Here is a 23,669-nt window from a genome sequence, read left to right as displayed (position 1 = left end):
AACTATAGAGTTCTACCTAAAGCCTTGGATCATGGGCATTTAACGTCGACTCTCATCTCTCTCTATACTTACTCCCCCCTGCAGTCTTTTTTTTAAAAAATATTTTATTTATTCAACTGACAGATAAAGACATAGCGAGAGAGGGAACACAAGCAGGGGGAGTGGGAGAGGAAGAAGCAGGTCTCCCGCCAAGCAGGGAGCCTGATGTGGGGCTCGATCCCAGGACCCTGAGATCATGACCTGAGCCGAAGGCAGACGCTTAACGACTGAGCCACCCAGGTGCCCCTCCCCCTTGCAGTCTTATTGAGATATAATCGATGTACAACATTTTATTAGTTTTAGGTGTACAGCCATAAATCTTATATAAGGTCAAAATGGGAATCAGGGAAGTCCTAGCCTCAGCAATCAGACAACAAAAAGAAATAAAAGGCATCCAAATCGGCAAAAAAGTCAAACTCTCACTCTTCGCAGATGACATGATACTCTATGTGGAAAACCCAAAAGACTCCACCCCAAAATTGCCAGAACTCATACAGGAATTCAGCAAAGTGGTAGGATATGAAATCAATGCACAGAAATCAGTTTCATTTCTATATACTAACAATGAGACAAGAAAGAAATTAAGGAGTCAATCCCATTTATAATTGCACCAAAAACCATAAGATAACCTAGGCATAAATCTAACCAAAGAGGCAAAGGATCTGTACTCAGAATAACTACAGAACACTCATGAAAGAAACTGAGGAAGACACAAAGAAACGGAAAAATGTTCCATGCTCATGGACTGGAAGAACAAATATTGTTAAAATGTCTATGCTACCCAAAGCAATTTACACATTCAGTGCAATTCCTATCAAAATACCATCAGCATTTTTCAGAGCTGGAACAAATAACCCTAAAATTGTATGGAACCAGAAAAGACCTCGAATAGCCAGAGGAATGTTGAAAAAGAAAAGCAAAGCTGGTGGCATCATAATTCCCGACTTCAAACTCTATTACAAAGCTGTAATCATCAAGACAGTACGGTACTGGCACAGAAACAGACACATCGATCAATGGAACAGAACAGAAAACCCAGAAATGGACCCTCAACTCTATGGTCAACTAATCTTTAACAAAGCAGGAAAGAATATCCTATGGAAAAAAGACAGTCTCTTCAATAAATCATGTTGGGAAAATTGGACAGCCACATGCAGAAGAATGAAACTGGACCATTTCCTTACACCTACACAAAAATAGACTCAAAATGGATGAAAGACCTCAATGTGAGACAGGAATCCATCAAAATCCTAGAGGACAACACAGGCAGCAACCTCTTCGACATTGGCCACAGCAACTTCTTCCTAGAAACATCTCCAAAGGCAAGGGGAAAAAAGGCAAAAACGAACTATTGGGACTTCATCAGGATAAAAAGCTTTTGCACAGCAAAGGAAACAGTTGACAAAACCAAAAGACCAACAGAATGGGAGAAGATATTTGCAAATGTCTTATCAGATAAAGGGACAGTATCCAAAATCTATAAAGAACTTATCAAACTCAACATCCAACAAACAAAAAATCCAATCAAGAAATGGGCAGAAGACATGAACAGACATCTCTCCAAAGAAGACATACAAATGGCCAAAAGACACATGAAAAAAATGCTCAACATCACTGGGCATCAGGGAAATACAAATCAAAACCACAGTGAGATACCACCTCATACCAGTCAGAATGGCTAAAATTAACAAGTCAGGAAACGACAGTTGTTGGCAAGGATGTGGAGAAAGGGGAACCCTCCCACACTGTTGGTGGGAATGCAGGCTGGTGCAGCCACTCTGGAAAACAGTATGGAGGTTCCTCAAAAAGTTGAAAATAGAGCTACCCTACGACCCAGCAATTGCACTACTGGATATTTACCCCAAAGATACAAATGTAGTGATCTGAAGGGGCACCTGCATCCCAATGTTTATAGCAGCAATGCCCACAATAGCCAAACTATGGAAAGAGCCCAGATGTCCATCGACAGATGAATGCATAAAGAAGATGTGGTATATATATATATACACAATGGAATAGAACTCAGCCATCAAAAAAAAAATGAAATCTTGGGGCATGTGGGTGGCTCAGTCGTTAAGCGTCTACCTTCGGCCCAGGTCATGATCCCAGGGTCCTGGGATCGAGCCCCGCATCAGGCTCTCTGCTCAGCGAAAAGCCTGCTTCTCCCTCTCCCACTCCCCCTGCTTGTGTTCCCTCTCTCGCTGTGTCTCTGTCAAATACATAAATAAAATCTTTAAAAAAAAATGAAATCTTGCCATTTGCAATGACAAGGATGGAACTGGAGGATATTATGCTAAGCGAAATAAGTCAATCAGAGAAAGACAATTATCTTATGATCTCATTCATATGTGGAATTTAAGAAACAAAACAGAGGAGCATAGGGGAAGAGAGGAAAAAATAAAACAAGATGAAATCAGAGAGGGATACAAACAATAAGAGACTCTTAATCATAGGAAACAAACTGAGGGTTGCTGGGGGGGCAGGGGGGTCAGGGGATGGGATACCTGGGTGATGAACATTAAGGAGGGCACATAATGTAATGAGCACTGGGTGTTATATAAGACTGATGAATCACTGAACTCCACCTCTGAAACTAATAATACACTATATGTTAATTAATTGAATTTAAATTAAAAAAAAAAAGGGAATCAGGGAGACCTGTGAGGAGGCAGCCAATGCTGCTGACAGCTCACAGGTTGCAGAAGGAGCAGTGTGTATTTTGCTATTACGGCAATGTAGCCAAATGGACTGGGGGTAGACAGGACAGTAAGAGGGATCAAGGAAGAAGGTTTTCAGTTTAAGCACCTGGGTATTTAAATCCTATCTACCTACCCAGTGCTTCTCTGAGAATTAAATGAACTAATATATGTAAAACACCCAACACAATACTAAGCACATAGTAGGTGCTCAATATATGTTGAAATGAAAGAAAAAAATTGATCCTAAAGTTCTAGTATATAAAAAAGTGAAGGTACACCTCATAAACGGGATAAAAATCTTCTAATTTCTTCAGAAGTTAAAACTAGTTCCAAATTTCATTTTTCAATGATCAACAAGTTAGATCAAGGAGTACATTTCTAACTTCCTTTTCACTCAAGGAGATGTAAACATGTATCACAGAGAAGTAAGCATTCCCATGATTCTAAAAATCCAACATTTTTCCTGTCAACATCTCTAGAACCAATCTAGAAGGTTAAATTAGATTTAAATTAGAAGAAGCACTAGGGTGCCTGCGTGGCTCCGTTGATTAAGCGTCTGCCTTTGGATCAGGTCATCATCCCAGGGTCCTGGATGCTGGGCTCCCTGCTCAGTGGGGAGCCTGCTTTTCCCTCTCCCTCTACCCCTCCCTGCCCCGTGCTGGTTGTGTGCACGCACTCTCTCTCTCTCAAATAAATAAATGAAATCTTAATAATAAAATAAAATAAATTAGAAGAAGCCTATCTTCTAATACAACATTGGCTGGATGACTACTAGAGATGATTTGAGTTAGATCTTTTCGAAAACAATATCAACAAAATATACTGGAAACCCAGGAAAAAGCATCAAGAAAAGAAACTGTGTAATAAAACATTTAAATAGAACAGTCTGTGAGAAATAAAGCTAAGAGAGGTCATATGTCACTGGGGCCAAATAGTAGCATTAGGATATTGCTCTTTTTGAGACAAAACCGCATTTTGTATTTATTTATGTTGTTATTTGTGGGTCCACAATGGGGGTTTAGTTTGTTTGAATGAAGTAGTTTATAAAAGTCCAAGATGCTATAAATCACAAATGGTAACAAGGCCAAATTTTACTAACTAAAACAAGAATCAAACTTTTAAAAAGTCAAACCTATGTCAAATAGTAGTTTGAGAAGAGAAAATCTTCCTGAGAATGTAAGTGTAGGACACCGACCTTCGGACTGGGATTTATGTAACTCTCATGCCCAGGAGACGTGACAGCTGATAGCCCCATCCAAACAAACACTGCAGAAATGTATTATAACCACCAGGGATATTCTATTTCTCTTCCCACAGTATTTACTAATTCTTATCTCAGACAGATATGTATGTGATTTGGATGAATGTTCTGCATAACTAGAATTCTTTGCAGTACTAAGGAGAAAGCAAAGTGTTTCAAACTTAGACTTCATTAAAAGAAAAACAAAACTGATTTTTTTAAGAGGAATCCTGGAGGAATTTGGGAAAGCTATTTTTAATTAGGAGTTGGGCAAAGTGTTATAAGAAAAATAAAGACAAATGAAAATCTGTTTATATTTCAAAGATGATGAAACAGATTCTGCCACAACATTTTTCCAACAGTAATTCCCAACAAACTGTTTCTTAGGAAAACTATTTTTATCCCTTTATTAACGTGGTTGATAAGTATTTCATTTCTAGTGCTTATATGGACAAGCTATGTAAAGCAAAATTGTTTTCATGCTTTAGAAACAAACATTTTGCAAATGGAAACAAAGCTTATTGTGTTATAATATTTACTTGCTAGGCTGTCAAATGACTCTGGGGCCTGTTAATATCGTGAAGTCTCAGAACAAGAATCCATACAAGTAATAGGCTTGATTCCCAAAAATTCCAGAACCACGGTCCCTCCAGGCCAGAACATCATTCTGAAAAATTGTGACTAACATTAATTAATCCAGAACACATTTACATGCCTTATTGCACTGCCTTATGTGGTATATAAAATGTTACTATCATTCTCATTTTTCAGACGAAGAAACTGCAGCTCAGAAAGGCTGATGTCCAAGGTCACCAAGTTAGTAAGTGCCTCTGCCACCAAACTCCACTCCCTCAAGCCGTGCAGTGGTAACAATAATGATGCGGCAGCCGCTGCACTGAGCGGCACCCACCTTGTATGGGGGGGCCCTGTTCTTTGCACTGTTCATATGTGAACTCACGTAACCCTTGCAACAATTCTAGGAGGGAGGTGGGCAGGTTTGTCCTGGGCCATCACCTCCTTTTTCTCCACCCTGCCCATCATACTTGCCCTGCTTCTTTCCCCCACAAAATCAAAATGGGCCCTTCAGAGTCCTCATGTTCTCTCTGTCCAAATCAAAATTGATTCTAAAATGTTGATAACTACTGAAGCTAGATGAGGGTAATGGGGGTTTCTTTTTATACAATTCTACCCTTGTTCATGTTTTAAAATCACCTTACAAACATTTAACATGTTTTGCTCTAATGTGGAATCTAACCTATTAAAGAGTCTAGAAGACTAGCCTCCACTAACAAGGAATTCGAAGGCAGTGTTATGGAAGATGGCTATGTCATAATAGAAGAAAGCGACATTGATTCATCCATTCTTTCCATGAACACAAAGTGGGGGCCCACTATGTTAGGATATATAAAGGTCCAACAAAGGACTCCTGTCCTCAACAAGTTAAGAGTTTAATAGCAAATATAACACAAATGCAAAAATGATTACAGAGAAGGACTATTTATGAGAAATGCCATAAAAAGCAAAGTTCAAACAAAGTGCTATGTGAATTGGAAAAAGAAGTCACATCAGGACATATTCCATTATGCTGAAATTTCTGGGACAGTCCAAACTTTTTGGTGTATCAAACATTAAGCATTACCTAAAATCAGCAAGTGGCCCACGAGAAGAAATGGAGCTAAATCCAAAAGCAACGTTAGGGCTGGAATGCCCACATGCCCTGTTTTATGGTATTCTAATCATTTCCAGATTAAAATCCGGGCCTCTCAATGAAAAGGGCAGGATTCCTCTGAACTGCTGGGACCAAAACATACTGATTAGAGAAGATTTATCTGTAAAGAAGTTGACCAGAGGACCAACTATAACACTAAAAACCAAGCAACAATGTAAATGTCCAACAGTAGGGTTTGGTCTCATTTCAACAGATGCACAGTAATCCCTACAAAACAACTTAAAAAAGAAAACACTCTTCCCTGATGGGATCAGGACTAATCATGGTAAAATTCATTAAAAAAACAAAAACCAGAAACAGCCAGTTAAAGAGAGGACTCATTAAAAATGTATGTTCATTTGCCTAATACTTGATAAGGGACCAAGGCCTTTTCTTTTCTTTTTTTTTTTTTTTTAAAGATTTTATTTATTTATTTGAGAGAGAGAATGAGAAAGAGAGAGCAGGAGAGGGGGGAGGGTCAGAGGGAGAAGCAGACTCCCTGCCGAGCAGGGAGCCCGATGCGGGATTCGATCCTGGGACTCCAGGATCATGACCTGAGCCGAAGGCAGTCGCTTAACCAACTGAGCCACCCAGGTGCCCATGGCCTTTTCTTTTCTTTTTCCTTTTTTAAGGCTTTTTCTTTGAAAATAAGTTCTAGTAATTAAAGTTCCTGCATGAACCACACCCATGTAAAGTAGTCTGAAGGCAAAAACCTATCTTTTGATGAATTGTTTTCCTCAATTTCTTCAGAGGTCTCTTCTATCTCTAATTTCACAAGAACTTTCTTTTTGTCCTTTATCAGGTCTTTCAGACATACTAAACTTATTTTTCACAAAAACAATGTCTTTTTTTCCCTTTATGTTCTCAAATCTCATTAGCCAACATAACAGTTATTTTGCAATTAGAAGAGCAAGTAAAACTGGCACGAACAGGTTTGGGAACAAACCCAGCTGACTCTTGTTGGTCATCACCGTCATCCCCACCATCATCCTCACCATCCCCACCATTATCACATCATCACATCATCATGGTAGCAAATACTTACAGTTTACTATGTGCCGGGCACTGTTATTAGCACTCTACATACATTGAATCCTTTACTCCTCACAGTCTAGGTACCACCGTAACCATCACTTTACAAATAAGGAAACTGAGGCACAGTGAAGCTAAGGAACTTACCTGAAGTCACACAACTAGTAAATGGCAGAGTGAGAATTCAAATGCAGGCAGTCTGGTTCCAACTTGGTGACTTTAATCACTATACTCAAACTCCCGAAACCCACACAGGCGAGCACTGCAGTGTGCTGGTGCTGTGGAGCAGGGCTGTCCAACAGAAGTTTCTGCAATGATGGAAATGTTCTGTATCTGGGCTGTTCAACACAGTAATCACTAGTCACAGGTGACTCTTGAGATAGAGAAACTGAATTTTTAATGTAATTTAAATTAACTAAAAAAAATTTTTTTTTAGATTTTATTTATTTATTTGACAGAGAGGCACAGTGAGAGAGGGAACACAAGCAAGGGGGAGTGGGAGAGGGAGAAGCAGGCTTCCTGCCAAGCAGGGAGCCCGATGCGGGGCTCGATCCCAGGACCCTGGGATCATGACCTGAGCCGAAGGCAGACGCTTAACGACTGAGCCACCCAGGCGCCCCTAAATTAACTAAAATTTAAACAGCCACATGTGCCTAGTGGCTATTGTATTGGACAGCATAGTATAGAGTTGTTTACTGGCCAAGAACATTCAAAGGGCCATGGGAATTAAACACTAAATTTTATAGTGAAAATGAAGAGGATCTGTTAATCTAGCATCTGCAAGTGGAGATGAAGAAGCTTCTACTGTATATTAACTGACATGAAAAGATACTCAAGATGCTGTTAAATGGAAAATATGAATTATAACACATGTAGAATATGATCTCATTATTTGATTAAAAATCATGAAGAGATAGTAAACGTATACAAAACTGTGGTTTCCAGGATGCCTGGGTGGCTCAGTGGGTTAAGTGTCTGACTTCAGCTCAGGTCATGATCTCAGGATCCTGGGATGCAGTCCTGCATCAGGCTCCCTGCTCAGTGAGGAGTCTGCCTCTCCCTCTGCCCCTCCCCCTGCTCATGCACGCACTCTCTCTCTCTTGCTCTCACTCTCAAATAAATAAAATCTTAAAAAAAAAAAAATGACAACAACCGTGGTTTCCTCCAAATGAAAGGTATAGTGGAGATTGCTGGCTGCCTTCTGTGGTGGGTACTGCATGTTGCCAGGCCTACAGCCATTTCCCTTTCTTCCATAGCAACAAAATCCCTAGATGGCTGGAAACAGCAATGTGTCCAGCTGAGAAACTACATTCACCAGCATCCCTCACCTGTAAGAAAGGACAATTAAGATGTAAACTGAATGTGTTGGTTGGGACTTCCAGTACTTAAAAGCATGTCCTTTGCCCTTTCCTTTTCTACTTTTTCCTGCCTTGAGGAAGGACTATTTGGTTAGAGCCAGAAGTTCACTGGTGACCACAAGGTGACCATGAGAGTGACAGCCATGTGATAAAGATGGTGAAGCAGAATGAGAGAGAGATGTAGATGGCCTGATGGCACTGTGGAACCGCCACGCCAGCAAGAGACCGCCTACTTTGGACTAATGTTTTTGAAAGAAAAATGATTTGTGTTATCTAAAGCACTGTTATCAGCAGCCAACAATAATTCCTAACTAACGAATCTACTCATTCCTCATGCTCACAGAAAAACATCTAATGGAAACACAATTCTGTTCTTGACTGGCCTAAAGATAATTTCATCCCCCTCATAAATAACTTGTTCAAGAACCAAGCCTAAGCCAAAAGGCATTGCATTGCCCTGGTGACAGGACTTGGTTCAAGAATGGGCACATGACCCAGTTCAGGCCAATGAGATTCTAGGATTAATATTCTGGGAACTTCTTCTTCTTCCTTTTTCTTTTTTTTTTAAAGATTTTATTTGTTTATTTGACAGAGAGAGAGAACGCGAGAGCAGGAACACAAGCAGGGGGAGTGGGAGAGGGAGAGGCAGGCTTCCTGCCAAGAAGGGAGCCCAATGCGGGGCTCGATCCCAGGACCCTGGGATCATGACCTGAGCTGAAGGCAGACACTTAACGACTGAGCCACCCAGGCATCTCTATTCTGGGAACTTCTGAGAAAAATTCTCACTTAGGAGGACACGGGAAGAAAGAATCTTTAATTCCTTTGATGGGTCCATACATGGATCTGGGGCCCAGAACTGCCACAGCTATTTTGCTGCTGGCCTGAGGATGAAGCCAACAACCTGAGGAGGGCACAATCAAGACAATCTTAGGGAAAGAAGCCTCGTAGTGGATTAAGTTAATGCTAAAGTCTGTCCTACTTCTGGAACAAATACAAGTTAATATGAACCAAAAAATATCCATACTCTGAAGAGATCATCTTAGAGGCAAGAGAATAGGTGCTTAGAGTTATTCAAATACTGTGAGAAAGTCAGGTCTTCCCCAGGGGCATGCCAAGTTGGGCACTGGGTCTTCAAAATATTTCTGTGCCTTTCCCATAGCAGGCCTAATAAAGAAGTTATTATGCAGTAATTTACGAAATACTGAGTTACTTGAGAAGTTTTTGTTCTTCTACAGGCTTTTGCAAAAAAGGTGCACCTGTTTCAAAGGCCTCATAATAATGACAACAGTTAACATTTATATGTCAAGTACTTACTACCTGCCAGGCCTTGTGCTGAGTCGTTTATCTCATGCAATCCTCATGAGACAAGGAACTCTGGTTATACCCATTTACAAATGAGGAAATGCTAAAGTTTAGAAAGAAAGGTTAAGGCTAAGTAACTTGTGCAGGAAAGTAGAAAGTGCCTAGGCTAAGATTTGAAGTCACGTCCAAAGGATTCCAAAGAATTCCAGTCCTCACCATGACTTTGTACTGCTTCCTCAGGATACATAAAAGCACATCTAGGATTTCCCCAAGACTGCACTATTTTAAAATATGCTGATCTTTAGGGGCATCTGGCTGGCTCAGTCGGTAGAGCATGCGACTCTTGATCTCGGGATTGTGAGTTCGAGCCCCATGATGGGTGTAAAGATTACTTAAAAAAAAAAAAACTTAAAAAAAAAGTATGCTGTTCTCTTGATCCTCTGAGTATACTATACTCATCAAACCAATTTTTTGGTTTGGAAAATATGGCCACATGGACCACATGTAACATGCAGAGATCATTAAGAACCACTGAATGTTAAACCCTGTACACACAAAAAAGCAATATAGTTATATATGTTTAACTGATGTTGAAAGTAGGATGAGACCACCAACTTTCTCTTTTTCAAGTTTCCTTTTAGTGATAAGCAGAAGCACACAGTAGGTAGGTTTGTGGAAATGGGAGTGGGAGAACAGAAGATAACTCATTAAGCCCCTTCTAAGTGGCCAGGTTTTATGTAATGGTTTACTTTCAAAGGATCTCATGAGACATTTCATTGATAAAGGAACCAAGACTCAAAGACTTTGCCCAAGTTTACCCTGATCTGCCTGAAACCCAAGTTCTTGTTCTTCCCACTATATAACTCTGCATTCCTATGAACGCTAGCATTTCCCAAATGTTGGCTAGAAGAGAACAGTGACTCTGAGGCCACAGGAAACCTATGCCATTTTATTGGCCTCTCCTTGGAAATATTATTTTAATTAAGTTTCAGTGACTTTCAATCATGGTGTCTTTAGCTTTACTAGATTATCCATGAGAAAATAACCTAAGTTGAAAAGATCTAATGCCTCCGGTTTTAAACAAGGAAACAGGTATTGGGTTTCAGATAAACAGACTTAAAATAATACATATAGTATTTATTTTATTAGGCAGTAAAATACAATCAGAAAACAGTAAAATGCTAAGCTTTGGTACAAAAATTCAAAAAGTACACTGGCCACAGACAATCCCTCAAAAAAACAAAAAACAAACAAAAACAACCCCACCTAAGGGGCACTTGGGTGGTGTAGTCAGTTAAGCATCCAACTCTTGGTTTCAGCTCAGGTTGTGATCTCAGGGTTGTGAGATCAAGCCCCGCACTCAGTGCACAGTCTGCTTAAGATTCTCTCCATCTCCCCCATCTCCCTCCGTTCCCCCAACCCCACATGTGCTCTCCCTCTCTAAAAAATAAATAAATTTAAAAAAACCTACCCAAATCCACCTCATGTACAACTAATGTTATCATATTGTTTATGAAAACTTAGAAGTTATATTTTTAAATGACACATGTATGATACTCTCATTTTCCAAGCAGCTGGGATGCCTGGGTGGCTCAATTGGTTAAGCGTCTGCTTTCGGCTCAGGACATGATCCCAGGGTTCTGGGATTGAGCTCCGCATTGGGTTCCCTACTTGGTGGGGAGTCTGCTTCTCCCTTTCCCCCCTGGCTTGTACTCTCTCTCGCTCTCTCGCTCTCTCCCACAAATAAATAAAATCTTAAAAAAATATATCTTTTCCAAGCAGCTGAAATCCTCAAACAGAGAATGTTATAGCACAGAAGTCTTTATTACTACTTTGATAAAAATAAATATTAAAAACATAAAAAGGCTTTAGGTGCAATACATTTTGCTCCATTTTTTGTTCAAAAGTTGTTGATCACCTGCGTACCTCCCCAAATCCTATACCTCCCCTGTACCTCCCCAAATCCTACCATTTTCAGAGCCATCCCACCTAGGTGCCAGTTTCTCTCTAATATCTTGTAGCTATAAGTTGTCTCAAACCACAGGAGAGTGCTAATCATTCTCTCAATAAGAAGGGCGTGTCAGCAGTCCATATAGAAGCAAAGGCAGCAGCTGAAAAAATGAAACCAAGCAGGCGGTAGCAAGAGGCTTATCCATTTTACATGGTGAGACATATTTCAGAAATAACAGACACACAGACCGACAGAAGAGAATAGAGAGCCCAGAAATAAACCCACACATATATGGTCAATTAATTTATGACAAGGAGCTAAGAATACACAATGGGGAAAAGGATGGTTTCTTTAATAAATGGTGTTGGGAAAACTGGGCAGCTACATACAAAAGAATAAAACTGGGCCACTTATACCATACAGAAGAATCAACTCAAAATGGATTAAAGATTTGAACATAAGACCTAAAACCAGAAAACTCCTAGAACATAGGTGAGCTCCTTGACAATGGTTTTTGGTGATGATTTTTTTTAGATGTGACACCAAAAGTAAAGGGAACAAAAAGCAAAAATAAACATGTGGGACTATATCAAACTAAAAAGCTTCTACACAGCAAAGGAAACCATCAACAAAACTAAAAGGCAACCTACAGAATAGGAGAAAATATTTGCAAATCACATAACTGATAAAGGGTTAATACCCAAAATATACAAATAACTCACACAACTGAACAGGAAAAAACCAAACAATCCAATTAAAAAGTGGGCAAAGGATCTGAATAGACTTTTTTTCCAAAGAAGACATACAAATGGCCAAAAGGTACTCAACATCACTCATCATCAGGGAAATGCAAATCAAAACCACAGTGAGGTATCACATCATACCTGTTAGGATGGCTTTTCTCAAAAAGACAACAGATAATAAATAAGTCCTGGCAAAAATATGGAGAAACGGAAACCCTTTATACTGTTGGTGGGAATGTAAATTGGTACAGCCACTATGGAAACACTATGGAGGTTTCTCAAAAAATTAAAAATAGAACCACCAGATGATCCAGGAATTCCACTTCTGAGTATTGATCTGAAGGAAATGAAATCTCTATTTTGAAAAGATATCTGCACCTTCCGTGTTCACTACAGCACTATTTACAATATCCAAGACATGGAAACAACCCAAGTGTCCACTGACAGAAGAATTGATAAAGAAGGGGCGCCTGAGTGGCTCAGCCGGTTAAGCGTCTGCCTTCAGTTCGAGTCATGATCTTGGAGTCCTGGGAGTCTGCTTCTCCCTCTCCCTCTGCTCCTCCCCCTGTTCGTGCTCTCTTGCTCACTCACTCTCTCAAATAAATAAAATCTTCCAAAAAAAAAAAAAAGAATAAAGAAAATGTGGTATATACACACAATGCAGTATTATTCAGCCATAAAAAAAGAAGGAAGTCCTGTCATTTGGAACAACATAGATGGACCTTGAGGGCATAATGCTAAGTGAAACAAGCCAGAGAAAAACAAATACTATATGATCTCATATCTGAAAGTTGCTAAGAGAGTAAATCTTAAAATTCTCATCACAAGAAAAACAAACAAAACAAAAATTTGTAACTGTGTGTGTTGATGGATGTTCATGAAATTTATTGTGGTAATTATTTCATGATATTAATCAAATCATTATGTTGCCTTCCTAAATCTAGTACAATGATGTATGTCAATTATATCGCAACAATAACAGAAAAGAATCCTTGTAATACAGCTTTAATCATTTCTGGAATAAGGAGAGGTTAAAAATAGACAAAGTAAAATGGGTTCATTATTTTAAAAAGGAAATAATAATAGCTAATATTTACTGAGTGGTTCTCATAGGAAGGCTGTGCTAAATGCTTTTACTACTTATTGTGCTCAGTGCTTTAACTACATATTCAATCCTTACAACAATTCCATGCAATAGGTACTATTATTAAGGAACTTACTCAGCATCAACATTTATTCAGACTATTTCCAGGATTTGGTAAACCCTTGAAATTTTGTTCCCCCACTTACTGGCTGATTCTGAGCAACTTAGTCTCTGAACCTCAGTCTCCACAGCTTTAAAAATGTTAACTGTATACTGTAGTCCAACATCTGCATTTCCTAATCCCTTATCACGTTGTCACTAAATATCCTATCTGCCCATGTCCTAAACCAATTCCAACCAAGGTCTGAATAGTATTAGGGCTATCTTTGTTACCATCATGGCTGCCTTACCCCATTTCCACGCCTCAGAGGCCAGGCTAAGGGCTGAGTCAGTTTCTCCACCTGCCCTGTCCTGAGGTCTTTCCCCTTTCCCAACCAACTCATGTTGCTGAGGCCTCAGCATGACTTTTTTTTTTTTTTTTTTAAAGATTTTAGTTTGAAGTGGTCTCTACCTCCAACATGGGGCTCGAATTTACAACCGGGAGATTAAGAGTTGCATACTCCACCTACTAAGCCAGCAGGCCCCCCTCCAGCATGACTTTTAATGATGCCAGCGCTGACTGGAATCATCTACATTACCCTCAAGGGTAAAAGAGAATCAAAAACAAATCCCTGAAGAGTTCACACTTCTTCAACTTGAATACAAGAGGATAGGTCACTGGGGTAATGTAATTTTGGTTAACTGGCAGTCACCCAAAAGAGCCTTCAAAGGAAATTCTAAAATCAATCAATATACTGTACTATTTCATAAGTAGTACGCTGGAACATAACTGAATCCTTGACTGAGAAACTTGCCATGTGTCAGGGTAGTCATCTGAACACTCGAACAATCTGGTTTTGACCAAGACCTCAATAAGAAATACATTCTATGAAGCGGGGGAAATCGGAGGGGGAGACGAACCATGAGAGACGATGGACTCTGAAAAACAAACAAGGTTCTAGAGGGGAGGAGGGTGGGAGGATGGGTTAGCCTGGTGGTGGGTATTGAGGAGGGCACATTCTGCATGGAGCACTGGGTGTTATGCACAAACAATGAATCATGGAACACTTCATCTAAAACTAATGATGTAATGTATGGGGATTAACATAAGAATAAAAAATTAAAAAAAAAAAAAGAAAGAAAAGAAATACATTCTATATCATAGCTCAGACATACCTAAAAAGAGTTGAAACAAAAATTTTACAAACCAAAGCTTATTCTTACTATATGAGATGCACTCTGATTTTTTTTTTTAAATATTTTATTTATTTATTTGACAGAGGGAGACACAGCGAGAGAAGGAACACAAGCAGGGGGAGTGGGAGAGGGAGAAGCAGGCTTCCCGCCGAGCAAGGCGCCCGATGTGGGGCTCGATCCCAGGACCCTGGGATCATGACCTGAGCCGAAGGCAGACGCTTAACGACTGAGCCACCCAGGAGCCCCCTGCACTCTGATTTTTTGTTGTTGTTCTTTCTATTCTGGTTTTTCATTAAAAAAAAAAAAATGCTGGAACTCCTCTCCCAAATAGTTCTTTAAAATACTAATGTATAACAACATTGATTCATTGTTTGTGCATAACACCCAGTGCTCCATGCAGTTTAAAAACCACTGATATAGGCAGCCTTTCCACCGTGTGGTTTTGCCAATATGTAAGACCAACCTAGGAAAGCAATGTTGCGAGCAACCAGTACTGGACACAGCATATGGGCTCTATTTTTAAAAAAATATATTAAGCTGAATTATTAATTGAGGGATTTTTCTCCACCTACCAGAGCAGAGAATACAGGACAGTGTGCAAAACATTCCTTTAATAAGGAGACAGTGGGATTTAACAGAGTATATGACTTGGCATCAGAAAACCTAGATTCATTTTCCAACCCCTAAAGAAATAATAGATCTGGACAATGACCATTAATAGGAGCTAAACCCATTCTATGAAAGACTGATGAGACACTTATAATGGATGGGCCATGCTAACAACACCTGAGCCCCATGATCAATCTTAAAATTACATCCAGTGAGAAAACTAGACTTTACTGCCTGCTGATGAGATACACAGCACCACCCATTAAGTATAATGGCCACAAAAATAAAGGGAAGGGAGGGACACATTAAAGGGATGTGATCAGGCAAATCCAGAATGTGAGAAGTTGTATAGGACAAATGACCTACTTTTTCAACAAATAATAGGCAAAAAGGAAAAAAAAAAAAGAAGAGAAGAAATTGCTATAAATTAAAAGACTTAAGAGACAATTATCCAGGTGTAATAGGTGGACCTTGTTTGGATCCAAATTTAAACAAGCCAGTTGTCAAAAGACATTTATGAGATAGCTGAGGAAATTGAATACCAAATAAATATTAGATTTTTTTAGGAATTACTAGTGTCCATTTTTCAGGTATGATAATGGTATTGTGATAATGGGGAGAAAAAGTCCTTTCTCTCTTAGATACATACTGAAGCATTTACAGATAAAATGATATATTGGTTAAGATTTGCCTTAAAATAATCCAAGGTGCAAACAAAATCCAAGGGAGGGAGGGAGTGGGCATTATAGATGAAATAAAACTGACCATATGTTGATAACAACTGGGTATGGGTATACTGGTATTTATTAACTATTCTTTGTACTTTTGTATGTGTTTAAAATTTCCCATATTAAGAAACTATAATATAAAAAGAAAAGGAAACCTGGATTCAAACTCCAGAATTTAGGAGATGTAGGGCTTTGGAGGTCTTTTGAATCCTCTGATCTTCCATTTTCTCATCTGAAAATGGGAATGATAATCCCTGCTTCACACAATTGTTAGGAGGAATGAAATGAGATCATAGATTCACATCTTTTGAAAGCCCAGCCCTTATAATATAAACTGCAAAACTCTTACATATGTTAGCATGATATTTCCCTCTCTCTGTGATGCTCTAGAAGCAAACAGAGAGTACAGTTTTGTTGGAGTAGAAATAGGTAATGGGCTGAGTCTATTAGAACTTTCCAGAATCTTTATTTTGTACTATCTCCTTAATATGACAGTGTTTGCTAAACATTGGCCCTTTTCTCCCAAGAGGAGAGTGTCAAAATTTATTAGCAATATATTGAAGTTCTCTAACTTGAGTTGTTTATATTTCTTGTTTACTTCCCCAATTATTCATACTTCCTCTGCTCAAGGTCAAAAGTAAATTTACAGGAGACTGTGTTGTTGAGATAAATTGAACACAATTAGAAATCAATGTAATCTAAACAGCACTTTGTTTAAAATATTCCAGGTGCTTTTAGGAGAGTAGATATATATCTTTCAGCACTAATGCTTCATCTTAAATAAAAGGAAATTAGCAGAGGTCCAAGCCTAAGTAACACAAAGGGAAACTTGGCACTATCTGGCTTTAGCTTGTAGAATGGGTTGGAGGGAATCAGGGTGCTCTTTTTCTATAACGCAATTCTGATTTAGTCATTTCCCTTCCTTTCAATGGCTTCCCTCTGCTTTCAGGAAAATGTCCAAATTCCTGAACAAAGGCTCAGGTGGCTCTCCAGCCTGACATCCTCCCTTCTCCCACTAGTCTAAGCCCCTCCAGGACTGATGTCCCTTCTCACCACTGGCACGACCAGTCTTCCACTCTCCCCTCCCATACCTTCTAGTTAATTCTCCTGAAATGTCTCTCAAATCTGCCCTCTCCATTCCATTCCTACTGCCACTGCCCAAGATCAGGCCCCCCCCCCTTTTTTTAACCTCTTACTCCCCCATCTCCCCAAACAGGACATATCCTTATTGCTTTTTTCTGATTATAAAAGCAATTCATGCTCATAAAAAAAAGGAAAATAAGGCAATAAGGAAAGGAATAAAAGTCTCCCCATAATCTCCTGACACAGACACACAGAACTCTTTCTAGTACACTCCTGTTCATAGCACCATTACTGACAACAGCCAAAAGGTGGAAAAAACCCAAGTGCCCATCTGTGGAATGGATAAACAAAATGTTTATACATACAATGTATATACAACATGTACGTATACCTACAATAAAATATTATTCAACCTTAAAAAGAGAGGAAATCTGACAGGCTACAACACAGATGAACTTTGAGGACATTACGCTAAGTGAAATAAGTCAGTCACAAAAAGACAAATATTATATGATTCCATTTATACAAAGTATCTAGAGTAGTCAAATTCATAGAAACAGAAAGTAGAAGGATGGTTGTCAGGGATTCGGGGGGAGAAATGAGGAAACTGTTCAGTGGATAATATAGAGTTTCAGTTTTACAAGATGAAAGAATTCTGGAGATCTGTTGCACAACAATGTGAATATCCTTAACAGTACTGAACTGTACACTTAAAAATGTTTAAGTGGTAAATTTTATGTTATGGGCATTTTACCACAATTAAAAATTTAAAAAATTTTTTTAAAGAACTAATCTTTCTAGACATTTTTCCTGTAAATGTGTATGTATACATTTAAAAAAACAAAAATAAGAACACACTGTACTGTGATGAGCTTTTCACACTGAACCATATGATGTAAACATCTTTTTCATATATATAGAGAGAGAGCTCCCACCTCATTCTTTTTTAATGGCTGATAGTATATATCATATGACTGCACCATAATTTAAGCAGTCTGTTTTCAGCTTTTCAGATAATAAAAACATCATAGTCAACATCTTGCGTATTTTCTCATTATGTCTTATGACAGACACCTGGTTTTTTTGTTTTGTTTTTGTTTTTTTTACGTGCCCTGTTTCTGGTATCAATACCCTGAGTTTCCCAAACAAAAATACCTCCTCCTTATCCAAACACCCATCTGTACCCAGCGTCCTCCCTTCCAGCCACTCTTGTTCTCTACGTAGCTAGTCTGGGCACATTTATTTGAAAGTTTGTTCCCAGGTATTTATTTTTCATGTTGTTATTCTCATGTCTCCTACAATTACATTTTGTGACTATTAGTGCTTATATAAAGCTACTGCTTTTTGTCTCCATTCTACCTGCTTGTTCACTTAACCTGATTACATCTAATTATTTTTAACTTAATTCTCTTGAATCTTCTCAGCAGATCATCATACCATAGGTAGACAATCATATCGTCCACATAGTGATTAAGAGTAAAAGCTTTGGGCTCAGGCAGACCTGGATTCAAATCCTGTATGACCCAGGGTATGCATTTTACACCTCAATTTTCTCATCCATAGACTGGGAATCGGAAGCTATCTCACAGGACTGTTGTCAAGATCACATTACTAATGGAGACTAGTACATGAAATGTGCTCAACACATATTAATTCAATTGCTGACGATAATGAAAATATAACTTCCCCTCCACACTTACACCTCCTATATATTTTTTGTCGCTGCATTACACCGATGCACTCCTTGTGGGCAACTGCCTGGCTTCCGGAGAAGCTGTCAGACTCCTTGTGAAAGATCTGTGCTGTGGATGTCATCCACTCTTCCCTTCTCAGCAAAGTAGTGCCATTGATTTGCCCCTTTCATCTGGATTTTCTCAGCCTCTCCCCTCTCTATTGGCTCTTTGCCATCAGCCTTTCAATCTGCTCACGTCTCTCTCTCTCTCTCTCTCTCTCTCTCTCTCTCTCTCTCTCTCTCGTGCTTAAGACTTCACCTTATTCCCCAGTCGCTCTCCAGCCTTCTCTCTCTCTCCCTTCACAGCCAAACTCCTGTGAGCTGCCTACACTTTGTCTTTACTTTCTCACATCCCACTCTCTCCTCATCCCACTGATATATTACATTGAACTTTTGGAAGCTGCCGATATTCTAGATTCCGCCCCCACCATTTCACCAAATCTGCTCAATTAGGTCCCCAGTGACCTCCATATTTATTTACCCGAAGGACACATTTTAATGTTCAACTTCTTTTACTTGAAACCTAAGCAGCATCCAGCAAAATTAACCTCTTCCTTCGGCTTTCATCACTACATTCTCCTAGTTTTCCTCCTACTTCTCTGGTCATTCCTTCTTAGTATAGGCAAAGTGAATTCTTCATCCAGGAGTGTGCATCACAGTGGCCTTGAATGATCTAGGCCTTTCTTTTTTTCTTTTTCTTCTCGTTTTTTAAAATCTCTTCCAATATTAAGTTCCAGCTGTACCGGATTCATATCTGTACCCCACAAATGTACCTTGGAACATGTTTGGAATGCATGTCATGAGGGCAGGGATCTAAGTCCTTACTGCCCCCACAGTGCCTGGCACATAGCAGATGCTCAGTAAATAAATAAATGTTTTAAGCAATATTTCTTGAATCGCCATAAATGAACGGCTACAATGTGGAAAACAGATTGGAGGAATGAAGGCCAAGAGAGAACAAAAAAACCCCTCATCTTTCTGAAACCATACCTCTGATCAAACACATGAACATACACTCACTGCCTGCTTAAAATCCTTTGATGGCTCCCCAATGCCCCCAAGCTAAAACTTACAAGGAGATACAAGGAAAGTCTTTCAGAAGGGGCACCTGCTTATCTCTCAAACATCGGCTAGCCCCAGACCACTTCAGCTTCTTGGAATGGGTCTCTACCTAGCCTATGAAATCCTTGCAGAGGCCCAATAAGCCGGCACTCTATCCCTTGGGCTTTGCACATGTGGCTCTCTCTGCCTAGAACACTGTGCCCTTCACCAGCCTCTCATCTGGCCAATACACAGACAACCTTCATGTCTCATTTTGGAAGTCATCCTCTTCTAGAATCTCCCTTTGACCACCTTCCCTAGTTTCATTCCCTGAAATCTAGGTTAACTGCCTTCTTGATGCATTCACAGTCCCCTGTCTGTCCAAAACCATAGCTCGAATCGCAATGAATTCTTACTTATACTGTAAAACTGTGGAGTTCCCTGAGGACAAGATGTCTCATTCACTTTACCCCTGGCGATCTGCCCAGGCCCTGGCGTACAATACATGCTCAATCAAGGACTTTCTTGTAGTAGTAGTAATGATAAAAGCTCCAAGATACTGAGGACTTACCTGCAAGGGTTTTAAATATAGTTTGCCTTATAGGACCACTATTATTATGCCCATTTAGCAGATGGGAAAACTGATGCACAATGAAGTCAATCCTCTCTGGCCCCAGGAGAGCCGCCCAGACATACATTTTCTGCAGTTCTGAGTTATTCCCCAAACCCTAAACAAGAGGGGCTTTCTTTTTTTAAAGAAACTTTCAGGTCAGGCTATGCAATGGGCCCAAAATACAGAAAACAGCCTAAAGCGCACTCCAAGCCAGCGCCGAGCGGGCTTAAAAAGCAGGAGGGAGCGCCGCGCCGGCGCCGCGGAGGGGATAAAGGTCTGGCCCCAGCTTCCTTCCCGGGGGTGCCCCGCGCCCCAGCCCCCGGCCTGCTGCGACGAGTCGACGCCGGGGCGGCGCGTTTGGGTCACGACTGCCCGCCCGGCCCTGCTCACCTGCCGACCCGCCGCCTCGCCGAGCCCGGGCCGCTGGCCCGCCGCGCCTCCGCCGGGCTGCTCGGCGCCCGCAGCGCGCAGCGGAGCGCGTTGCCTTGGCGACCGGAGCTGCCGAACTCCCGCGGCGGGCGCTACGGCGGCTCGGAAGGGACCGGCAGTGTTCGCGTCCCCTTCCGCGGCCTCCGAGCGGCCGGAGGAAGGAAAAGGAGTGTGAGTTGGGCTCCTGAGCCGCGAGGGACCAAGGTGGGGTTTGGCAGCCTGGAACTTGGCCCCGGGCGAAGGGGAAAGGAGAGGAATGCTGAGGGGAAAGGAGACAGTAGGGCGGGGAGGGGTGGGGACTTGTACCTCGGACCCTGCCTTTGCCTCAGCTTGTCTCTCTGCAACCAGATACGGGGACGGTTCGAGGGGAGAACAGGGCCACAGGCAGAAGCTTGCTAGACTGGGAACATTTAAAGTCGAGAAAACTGATGTGGGAGGAGTGGCAGATGCGTTTCCCTTTAATCTCAGACGGGGTCGTGTGGCAAAGAATGAATAAACTTGTTTCTTTGGGCTCAAGGTGAGAATTAGATCATCAGATTTCATTCCCATATGGCAAGTTTACTTTAGCTTCTGACCGGCAATTGTATTTCTTGAAATAATCCTGCAGATATACTGGAAGGTGAGCACAAAGGATATCCATTGCTCCCATAAAATGAATTACTACAGCAAGAATTAAGAGAGACCGAAGTAGACATAGATGTGAATATAGTTTCGTTAAAGACCTATCTTTAAGCTACCCTTATACCAGTGGTCTCCTAACTAGTCTGTCTTTGCTTCTACTCTTACTCCCAACCTTACTCAACCCTGCCCCCAGTCTGTTCTCCACCCTGCAGCCAAAATGCCCTTTTCAAAATGTTGAGCATGATCACGTCCTTCCCCCTGCTCAAAACCTTTCAACAGTTATCCCATCACATTTAGAGTAAAATCCAGAGTTGTTACCATGTTCAGCTTCATCTCTCATCATTTTCCCTCTTGTTTATGCTCCAGCCACACTGGCCTTGTTTTTAGGTAGCCTGTGTTTAAAAAAAAACAACAACACAGGCCCCAAATGGTGTCATTTAGAATTCCCAAATGGTGCTCAATACGAAATCTAATTGCAGTTTCAACCTCCCCCAGAAAGAGAGTCTTAACCAGTCAGCCAGGAATTTTTCAATCCTCACCAAAGGGTCTGCCACCTGGGCCCTCTCCATGCCCCAAAGAAGGACAAGGTAATCTGCATGATAAGACAACTTGCTTTTCGCCTAGAAAGTGGCCTTGCCTAGAAAAATCCTTTCCTTTTGCTAATAACTTTCTTGTTCTCACTCTCCTATAAAAGCTTCCATTTTGTATAACTCCTTGGGAGTGCCTCTCTACTTACTAGATGGGAGCTACTGGATTGATGAATCACTTAATAAAGCCAATTAGATCTTCAAATTTACTTGGTTGAATTTTGTTAACACATGCTTCTGTTTCATGGCCTTTCCTCTTGCTGTTCCATGTTAGGACCACTCTTCCTCCAGATATCGCTGCAGCTTGCTTTCTCATTTCTTTAGTATCTCTGCTCAAATATCAGGTCTTCAAAAACACCTGCTCTGACTACTCTATTTAAAATAGCAGAGCCCCACCAACTCTGTGTTCTCCTCGCCTGTTTTATTATTTTTCTTCACAGCTCTTGTCAGTATCTGACATTTTATCTTTGTTTGTTATTTGTCTCTTTTCGCTACAGCAGAAGCTCTTTTAAGGGCAGGCATTTTGTTTTGTTCCCTGCTGCTTTCTCATCATTGGGAACTGCCTGGCACATAGTAAGGGCGTGGTAAATATTTATTGAATAAATGAAAAAAGTGAAAAAAGCAATCATGCACCACTATGTGGTTGGAATGCTACCACATGTAAAAAGGGAATGATATAATACATATAATGCTGACATATGCATATATGAACTTTGGAAAGAGATCTGGGAGATGAGGGGGTAAGATGATACATTTTCACTGTATGTTCTTCTATGCAGTATTTCTAAAATCCAAGTACCTATATTATCTTTTCAAACAATATATATGAATGTAACAAATCAGAATATGCCACTTTGGCATAAGGATTATTTTGAGCTGACAGTATTTGAGAAGAAGACACAGTAAAGTTCTCTGCTCTCACCCTTACAAATTTCTGTTGCCCCCCTCCTCTCCATCAGGAAGAGCAGAAGTTAATCATAGGAGATCACTAACTCCAGACTTTTATCAGTGAGAGAAGTCTACATAACACACCTTACTAAAACAATCCTTATCTTCCATTAGTTTCTCCCTTGTATTTACCTTCCCACAGTCTGCTTCCCTAATAGCCTAAACTCCTTTTCATTGTCTTATTCTTCTCTACAAATTTAAAATTTATCATCCTTTGTCAGAATGGTATAAAAGCCTCCAGGCCTCCCCAGCCCCATCTCTGAACCTAGAGGGTAGAGGAAAAATTTCCCCCCTTACAGCGGAAAAAACAACCTAGTTTTGACAATCAACATGTAAAAATAGGAGGGGCTGCCTTGGTTGGCAGTGAGCTCCCCACCCTAGAGGAGATGCTGCTGAGGGGTTCCTGCATGAGGTGGAAAACTGGAGCAAAGATCCACTTTCCCCACTTTTGCCACCTAGAAGAGGAACACTCAACCACTTAGGGTCAGAAACCCTGAGAGATGGGCAGGATCCCACAGATGAGAAAATGAAACTTTTTCAGCTTCCAGCTGGACCCAATATTCCTCACTGAGCTTAAACAGCGCTCACAGAATGTAAACAAGTATCAGACAAGGCCACTCTGTAGTTGGAACAAGGCAAGGACAAGGCCACTGTGGAACCACAAATAATGACAACATCCTCCTCTTCTAACATGAGTGTGTCCTGCTTCCTTCTCAGTCATAACTCTGGCCCCACTTCAATCCTCCCACTTCCTGGGTAAAACAGTAAGATAGCTAACCACTGAATTGCCCCTGCTTCTTGACTGTATCCAATTCAAAACCGTTCC

General features: G+C 40.5%; 1 long non-coding RNA gene across 1 annotated transcript in view; it reads right to left on the bottom strand.

The window, feature by feature from the left end:
* Positions 1–20,916, bottom strand: part of LOC118011515 — a 28,160-nt gene extending 7,244 nt beyond the window's left edge. Inside the window, exons 1-2 of the long non-coding RNA XR_004679491.1 lie at positions 20,649–20,916; positions 6,866–7,026 (exon numbers count right to left, since the gene is read on the bottom strand). This is a non-coding gene — a long non-coding RNA (uncharacterized LOC118011515). The remainder of the gene's footprint in view (positions 1–6,865; positions 7,027–20,648) is intronic.
* Between the last annotated feature and the right edge of the window lie 2,753 nt (positions 20,917–23,669).

This window comes from Mirounga leonina, unplaced genomic scaffold (genome assembly GCF_011800145.1).
Source record: "Mirounga leonina isolate KUSES-001 unplaced genomic scaffold, KU_Mleo_1.0 Mir_150, whole genome shotgun sequence".
NCBI lineage: Eukaryota > Metazoa > Chordata > Mammalia > Carnivora > Phocidae > Mirounga > Mirounga leonina.
The sequence above is the reverse complement of the archived record's forward strand: the minus strand, read 5'-3'. Positions and strand labels throughout refer to the sequence as shown.